Below are 7,569 nucleotides of genomic sequence, written 5' to 3' on the forward strand. Positions count from 1 at the left end.
AATCCGTGCTCCTGGACACGGATTTTGTGTCCTTAACATCCGTGTCCAGGAGCACGGAATTCTGGAGATCATGTTGCTTAATCACAAGCTGTGCTTTCCATTCTGCTAAAATGTTGATTATTGATGTTGAAAATCATGTGGCCCTGCTGTAGCCTAACGGTATAGGTCACTGGATTACTACGCTGTCCACCAGAGTTCGATACTGGCCCGGGTCATTTGCCAGTCCTTCTCCGTTTCTCTCTCCCCACTCATTTCCTCTCTCTCCTCCACTGTCCTGTCACAAATAAAGGGGAAAAGGCCCTACAAATATATATTTTTAACCCCTTAGCGCAGCACTATGGCTCTCTGTAATGTCACAGCAATGTTGTTATGATGTAGTTAAGCATTTTCAGCAAGTGAATAGGGTCGCCGGCGACCCCTGCTGCAGTAAGAGGCTACAAGAGTCAGAAAAATGTGCATCAACACAGTTGATTGACGTGTTATTTTGCTAAAATCATCCTGATGATGAAAAACCAAGCAGACGCATCTTATATTGCTTGAAAAGGATGTGCTGATGAAAAATGCATTTTTCTGAAGAGTTGCATAAATGTGTGCATTGGCGAAGCCTAGTGTGTGTGTGTGTGTGTGTGTGTGTGTGTGTGTGTGTGTGTGTGTGTGTGTGTGTGTGTGTGTGTGTGTGTGTGTGTGTGTGTGTGTGTGTGTGTGTGCGTGCGTGTGTGCGTGCGCGCGTGTGCGTGCAATGAGTTTATCTTCATAATACAACTAATATGTCTGGGGTGGACAGGGTGATAGATGGTTATCTGTCTTCTTGTTTTCTCATATTATCAGTGGGTTCCGGTCAGGCAAACAAGGTCACACATTGTTTGTCACTTTTGTCCCGGACCGCTGGGATGCCATTGGCCCACGCGCACACGGACACACACACACACACACACACACACACACACACACACACACACACACACACACACACACACACACACACACACACACACACACACACACACACACACACACACACACACACACACACACACACACGCACGCACACACATGCCCTCTTGCCCTCACTGTAAAATCCAACAATAGGGTTTACTTGCATTTGGTTGGTTTACTTTACTCACAGTCATAAATATGAGCATTTTAATGGTTTGATTACAGTAACAGTTACTTAGAGAGGAGAAAAAACAAATTACTTCTCAACTGAATTAAGCTGAACTTGAATGAGACGAGTAACTCCAAGAGTAATGTTCCCACAAGGGGGCGCTATTAAGTGCAATTTCCTCATGGATTGGTCAAGATCAAGGAAGAAGAGGAATGAGCAGGAGGAATCAGAGGAGACCAGACATGTGGAGAAAAGAGCAAACTTCGTTGGAATCCTGCTGTGTGATTGTCCTAAACGGGTATTTTTTTAGTTGTTTTCTCTCAAGAACCATTATGAATTTAGAATGTTACAGATAAACACCACAATTTTTAGTTTTTGTGGACTTTATAAGGTCTTAAGACAGATAGCAAAAAAGTCAGTGTTTTGAATTGATGGCACTTGCCAGGACATGTCAGCCCGCCTGTTGCAGAGATAACTAACTTTTCCTCAATGTGTTAGTGTGTTTTTGTTAGTTTATGCGCAACTTTATATTTGATTAATTTGTAAGTGTGTGATAACATTACTGGAATCCATGTTGGTAGCCTATAATATTTGAATTGTATTTCCGTGGGGACATGCAATGGAAATGTAAGCGTTGCACGTTTGCAACAGAAAAAAGAGGACAGTTATACATGGCGGGCTTACTAGTCAACAACCAATCCCTTGTCTTCACATGGATTGTTTATGCACGTTTAAGTCATTTAATGCTCTCAAAGTGCACTTGGCCAAGCTGAACACACAGACAGACATTAGACAAACGAATACAGCGGTTGCGTTGTTTCATTGTCAGGTATGTGAATACAGCGATTCTTGCACTGAAACAGAGTTCTTCACACTTGTGCGCCGTCATTTAAAGTTGAGGCAAAATGTCCCATGCCCATATGAAGGCTGTGACTTTGAAACCCCTGTGTATTCAACATTTAAGGCACATAAAAGCAGAGTGCATAGTGAGTGTGCTGCTCCATTCAAACCTGAAGTCAGAACAGTTGCATCACAAGATGGAGATCAACAGTCTGAAAATGGAGAATATGGGCTCAGCAGATAGCATAAATGATCTTGAAAATCAGTTAGCGTAAGCAGTAAGCAGTTAGCAGTCAGCGTAACCTTGCTTTGCTTTTTTTGAAAATGCAAACTGTCCCACATATTCCGGAGTATGCTGTCCAATAATTAATTCTGTCTCTTAATCAGATTCATTTACTGTCACACCCAGTCTTACAGACTGCAATCCAAGACATAGTAAAGCAGTATTGTGTTAATTTGGATGTTAATTATGGTGTCACTGAAATATTGAACGCTGTTCTGCAAAACAATGTCCTGTTGAAACATACAGATAAAGATGGATCTCTATCAACAGCTAGCAAGAGAGCATCTTACATAGCACAGCAATTTCCAATTATTATGCCAGTCGAATATCCTCTGTATAAGTGGTAATTCTGTTGTCTATGTTCCCATACTGCAGATGCTTCAAGCTTTGCTGAGCCATAACGACATCTTGGAGAAGGTACTGCATCCAGAGACCTCACCTGAAGGCTACCACTCATTCAGAGATGACACTTGTTTCAAAGGTAATCCTATCCTGAATGTGGATGAATTTAGGATTGTTCTGGGGCGATATATATGAGTATGATCACAAGCTGTTACTGTTACCTTTCCTAATATGCGGTGTATTCTGTTTTTACTGTATTTCACAGGTTGTCTCAGAGTTCAACAGAGTGGCAACTTAAAGACTTTTTTGACGTCCTGGATCGTCACACTGCCCGTTTTGTCGAACTCTTCGAATCTAAGCATGGAGTTGTTGGCGAGAGGCTCCAACAACTCGTGGGACAAACGGACCTAAACGGTAAACATGCTCTAAATAGACAACCTACAGTATATAAGTCATTGCATCCTTAATATTGGTGTGAGATTTGCAGTTTTTGGGTCTTACCTAGCATTAAAATAAATGCTGGTTGGGCCCCAAAGTATCTGTCAGATGAAATGACTCCTCTACGTCATAGACAAGACAACATTGAAATCTACTACATTACATGTTGCTGTAATGCTGTAAAAGTGATTCCTATTTTTTGGATTCTTGCACACCTCCTTTTGCCAGGTGCGTAGGAGTGGATCCACTGGGTCACCAACGTCTGGAGACAAAGAAGCTCCCGCACACTGTTCACATTTGCAGAGTTTTTACTTGCAACGTTTCGGTCTGTGACCTTTCTCAAGCAATTCAACCATTGCTTGAGAAAGGTCACAGACCGACAGGTTGCAAGTAAAAACTCTGCAAATGTGAACAATGTGCGGGAGCTTCTTTGTCTCTGTAAAAGTGATTCCTACCATTACGTCAATAATGCAATGTATGTGGTGTTGTTCACTTCTAGAAACAAGATGTGGTGGCTCTATGCACACTAATACTCTGCGGTCTCCCAATCCTTCTTGGTGATGCCCCCACAGACTTTTACAACACCTGCTTGGTAAGTTATGGATGTAGAACAATTAGCTGAAGATACAGCTTGAAAAATAAAGGGAACACCAAAAATTGCAATGCAACTCCAAGTCAAACATTCTGTGATATCAGCCTGTCCGGTTAGGAACAAACATTGTTTGGGAATACATTGGGAATACATTTTGATTACTGTTAAGCAAATCTAGCAAGAAATTAGTAGAGTGTAGAGGTAATAACAAAGACATGTACTAAAAATAGTTGCTATGCAAGGTGACCTTGTGCCTAAGTAACACTACTTGATATATGGTTAATGCCGTGTACAGTATTTCATGCTTGTTTATGTATTTTAACTGTCATTTACATATCCAAAAAATACCATGTAGTACTATACAATGACTAAACCTACTGAAATGTGTAATTCCATTGTGGTTTACAAGTGAAAGAATGGATCAGGAACTGCTGAATGTTTGAAAGTAATGCATGGAATGTATTTTTCATTCCACAATGTAAGCATTTAAGAGGTCTCATTTATTGGTCCACCCTGTATTTACCTGTTCTCATTGTGCTGCTATTTGTTTTACAGGATTCTGATGGTGACGACGTGTTGGCCAACGTCTCCTTTGGGACTTTGACTGTCATTGAAGACGATGGCATACCACCCGGACCCAACCTCCTCTACCTGGAGTCAGTGTCAACTGGAATTATCAGTGAGGGAAGTATTGTGATGGATGACCTGAAAACATTGCCTGAGGCCTTTTGCTTGCTATTTGGTTTGTCATACGCCCTTAATCTTGACTATCCAAAGGGGATGACCAACAGCTTCAACTTTGTGCAGCGTGTGATGTTTAGATTGGGGCAAAACATGGCAAAACAGGCTAACTCTCAATAACTTGCTGTTGAGTTAAACATGTGGAGGGTTGGGTTCAGCATTTGAAGCATAACTGTTCAGTTTGAATGTTTGTCATGGCTCCAATCATCCTGTGTGTGTTTATTACGCTTGGAAGAGACATTATTGAAACATTGATCATGATTGATGTTCAGATGTACTTATATAGTTATGATTTATGCAATGTACAGTAAAGAATTGTGTCTTGGAAGACCGTATAGACAGCACTCACTGTCAGCAGTTTGTATATAGACGGCACTCACTGTCAGAAGTTTTTGTTTGTTGTTAAAGGAACAGATGACCCCTTTTTGATTTTCACATATTTGCAGTATTTCCTAGCATTATTCATGAATGTGCATATCATATTCTTCTCAGTGTTTTCAGTACTTAGAGTTATTGGATCAGAATAGTTAGCATATCTTGGCATAATCACTGGAAATTACTGGTAACTTTAGCATCAAGCCACAAGTGATCAGAGGGCAGAATTAAATTGCAATTTTACACTGTGGTGAATTTTATATTAATTTTAAAGTGGGTAATAAGTACTTAATTTGTTTTATTTGTACCATAGACTTGCATTGCTATGCATTATTTGGCCATACTGTTAAACGAGGCAATGCGAACACAGAGACAAAATTGCACATTCATGAATGATGCTTGGAAATACTGCAAATATGTGAGGATCAAAAAAGGGTGGCCTGATCCTTTAACTTATTCTTTCCTGCTGCACTGTAAACCCAAATATATTTTATGTTTTAATGTTATCTGTTCTAAACCTTTTAATTTGGCTAGTGCTAAATAACTTTACTGCTGAACATGGGGTTGAGGTGGTGTGCGATTTTGTTGTGCCTTTGAGTTTGTATGTCAAATAAATATTGAAATTATCTGTCATGGAAGTTTAAATGTCTTTTTTTGTAGAATAGAACCTGTTTTTACAGTAACTTGTGCATGCAAGTATTATTTACTTGTTCATTTCAAGGCAACCGGTGTCCTTCATTTTACCAAGTAAGATCAACTTACTCTTAAAGTATTATTTACTTGTTCATTTCAAGGCAACCGGTGTCCTTCATTTTACCAAGTAAGATCAACTTACTCTTAAAGTAAAGGTTACAACATATTTCACATTAGAGGGACTGGTTGATTAGTTGTCACAACGTCACAACATGGGTTTAATGAATGAAAATTGAAGTATACTTAACTTGCTGTTCATAGTTACATCAAAGGGGGATTTGCAGTACACTACACTGAGTAATTGCTACTAGATTTAACTTTAGATTCTCAGTCCACTTTAGTCTGTTTTTTCAAGGCAATCGGTGTCCTAGCTTTTTTCAAGTAAGGGTTACTTATTGGATTTTAGCTGTTGAATTAACATGATCATAACCAGGGGTGCTGACAGGGGGGGACAAAGGGGACAGTTGTCCAAGGCCCAGGGAGAGAGGGGCCCCAAAATTGGCTGCTCATTACATTGTATCTATTGGGCTGGGGGGGCCTTTCAGATGGGTAAGACATTTAGGGACAAACTCAGGCCGCATGCAACAGCACTCTGAACAATTTAATCTGACCTGCAGAACCAATCAGAAGGACAAGTTCTACATTCTAAAGATGAAACAATGCTCTCGCCCAACAATCTTAAAATTGCTACTCAAGCCTGGCGTCTTGTGGCTTCGAGATTAACCAAGTCCATTAACAAAGTATTTATTGAATATTCAGCACATTTCATTATAATGTGTGCAGTTATGAAATAGCCAACAACATTATTTCTTATTATAGAAACAGGCAGGTTGCCTCCGTCATCTGAACCCAATTCGGCGCTTAGGCCAGAATAATTGCCCACCCTTACTGTAACAGTCGTCAAAGTAGCCTTTCCTTGTGTATTTCCGCTCAGCTTGGTCAGCTCACGTGAAGGTCTGGAGGACCTCGGATTCGTCCTGCTTCCAAACCAAAATGCAGAAGAACCAATCAGGACTAAGGATTCTCAGAGATGTGATGCAGAAGGGGGGAAATAAGCGAGATGCAACAGTTGTCTCAGACGCTCGCATGGACTCTCTTTTGGCTTTAGTAACGCACTACAACTTGGTCATTGCCATTTCTAGTGACAGAAAATGTATAACGCCGTGTCTTAACGGGTTAAAGTATTAAATTGTAACAGCCTTCAAAGGATAAAAGGGAATAACCTTTGACCCCAGCCCCAGGCTACAACCAATAACCAACCGCCACCCCACCCCACTCCACTCCACCTCCATCGTCCTCCCCTCCCCAATACCAACTAATTTAGGACACCACACATAAATCAGCCCAGTCGGTCCAGTTCTCAGGCCAACCTCTACAGCCAACCCACCCAATGATCAACCCCCTCCACCTCCCAACACACACACACACACCCACACCCACACAAACACCCACAGACACACACATCCTTTGGTTCCCATGACAACCTGCCCTCAACATCCAACCCCTGGATAACGACGACAAAGGGAACAGGAACAAAGATGAAAAGGAGATGTTGGTGGTGATCGTGTATACCGGAGGTGTGTGTGTGTGTGTGTGTGTGTGTGTGTGTGTGTGTGTGTGTGTGTGTGTGTGTGTGTGTGTGTGTGTGTGTGTGTGTGTGTGTGTGTGTGTGTGTGTGTGTGCGTGATGATGTGGATGGGGGTTGGTTGGCAGGCAGCTCAGATGAGATGGTGGTCGTGTACACAAGAGGTGTGTGTGTGTGTGTGTGTGTGTGTGTGTGTGTGTGTGTGTGTGTGTGTGTGTGGTGTGTGTGTGTGTGTGTGTGTGTGTGTGTGTGTGTGTGTGTGTGTGTGTGTGTGTGTGTGTGTGTGTGTGTTTGTGTGTGTGTGGTTGTGTGTGTGTGTGTGTGTGTTAGGTATGGAGGGGTGAAGGGGGGGTTGGCTTTTGGCTATCTCGTTCCCCTGTGTGGCAGGCAGGCAGGCAGGGTAGATTGCACCCCTGTGTATTGTGGAGCCTGGAGATTAGGCTGGCATCTATTGTCTGCTTCATTAGAGTGGCCTGTTGCGGCCGGAAAAGAGACGGCTATAGTCCTCTCTCTGTGTGTGTGTGTGTGTGTGTGTGTGTGTGTGTGTGTGTGTGTGTGTGTGTGTGTGTGTGTGT

General features: G+C 41.9%; 1 long non-coding RNA gene across 1 annotated transcript; it reads left to right on the forward strand.

Annotated features, from left to right (window-relative positions):
- The first annotated feature begins 1,335 nt into the window (after positions 1-1,335).
- LOC134454236 (uncharacterized) lies at positions 1,336-5,123 on the forward strand. Its single transcript, XR_010035812.1, has 5 exons — positions 1,336-1,403; positions 2,604-2,709; positions 2,836-2,984; positions 3,508-3,600; positions 4,156-5,123. It is a non-coding gene; the product is annotated as an uncharacterized LOC134454236 (long non-coding RNA).
- Positions 5,124-7,569: the final 2,446 nt, after the last annotated feature.

The sequence above is a fragment of the Engraulis encrasicolus genome, chromosome 1, assembly GCF_034702125.1.
Source record: "Engraulis encrasicolus isolate BLACKSEA-1 chromosome 1, IST_EnEncr_1.0, whole genome shotgun sequence".
NCBI lineage: Eukaryota > Metazoa > Chordata > Actinopteri > Clupeiformes > Engraulidae > Engraulis > Engraulis encrasicolus.